Source organism: Octopus bimaculoides, chromosome 25 (assembly GCF_001194135.2).
Source record: "Octopus bimaculoides isolate UCB-OBI-ISO-001 chromosome 25, ASM119413v2, whole genome shotgun sequence".
Taxonomy (NCBI): Eukaryota; Metazoa; Mollusca; class Cephalopoda; order Octopoda; family Octopodidae; genus Octopus; species Octopus bimaculoides.
In genome coordinates, this window is record NC_069005.1 from 35,425,799 (window position 1) to 35,427,148 (window position 1,350).

Sequence of the window (1,350 nt, forward strand, 5' to 3'; positions counted from 1 at the left end):
GCATGCGTCATACAGTCTGCCTTTTACTCTGAGTGAGAGTCCCTTTGTCGCCAGCAGGGGTAAGGGTTATTCAAGTATTTTGATGGCTTTTTCCCCTTTGTTTACGAACAGTCTAGTTAATCGGAAATGTCAGAACTAACGGGGATTAATACCATATACACCGTTACAGCACTTACTGTTTTCAACTGAATAAACGTCAGTGATTAGTTGAAATAAGACAATTTTTAACGTGAAATAACTTCGAATACAAAATTTATTATCTGTTCTATACCACAAAATATACAAGTATACGAAGTTTGAAAGTGTTTCGGTACCAAAAACACTACATAAAAAAATGTTGCCCGTCAAATCACAGAGGTCCGTCCTTTACCAAACACTGTCTCTCAATTCGGTATTTTTCTTTAGTTGGCGCAAGAAGGCTAATGGCTGTTGACAGATTGCTCTAAAACTGTGCCTACAGCAGATGATGACGCATCAACAGTAATCTTGCATCCGGAGCGGGATGAACGAGGAAGGATGCTTGAGGAAGGTCAGCTTTGACAGATTGAAAAGCTTAGCCAACTGAAGGAGACAGCGTTACCTGGGCGTCTTTCTTTTGCAGATCTTTCAAGAGCTCGGTCAAAGGGAAGCAACTCCTCCGCACATTCGTCCGGTGTTCACCATTTTAGAAGTATAGTTCTGTTCCGCGTCGAGTCACCGTTATTGATGGATAGTTGTCCATGTCGGGTTCACCATTATAGATGGGTAGGTTGTTGTTGGACCACCAAATGTGACTCACTCAGAAGGCTGTAGTCTCGTTTGGTAGTAAACCGGGATGAAGAACATATAAACAAGGTTGTAACTTTAAACACGTATATACGCAACGGAATGATAAAAGGTTGGTGCGTAGAAGTCATGGTCTTCTGTGCTTTTGCACCTATCTGGTTGCTGACGTGTGGTATGAGAGAGCCAATCAGATTACACCTCCACAATTCGCGTCCCAAAGCAGAAATAGAAAGTGATAAGTGTCTGAACCTTAATGTTGCGTAACGCCCTCTACATGTTCAACTTGTTTAACCGGCTGTTAAGGAGGGCAATTGCACCACCGGTAGATTACAAAAAAAAAGCAAAAAGAAACGCACCATCGGAAGGAAGCACCTTGGAATTTTACTCAGGGAAATTCGATATCTGGCTAGATATCCTATCCCTCCTCTAACTCAGGGCCGGCTCCAGGTACTGGCAACTCGGGCAACCGCCCAGGGCACCATGTACTGGGAGGGGGGCGTCAAGGAGGACAAGGAAATTTCCACGACCGTCAGCTTGTACACGCCAAAGTTCAGTTTGCCCGGGGCTCCAGCAATCCTACACACA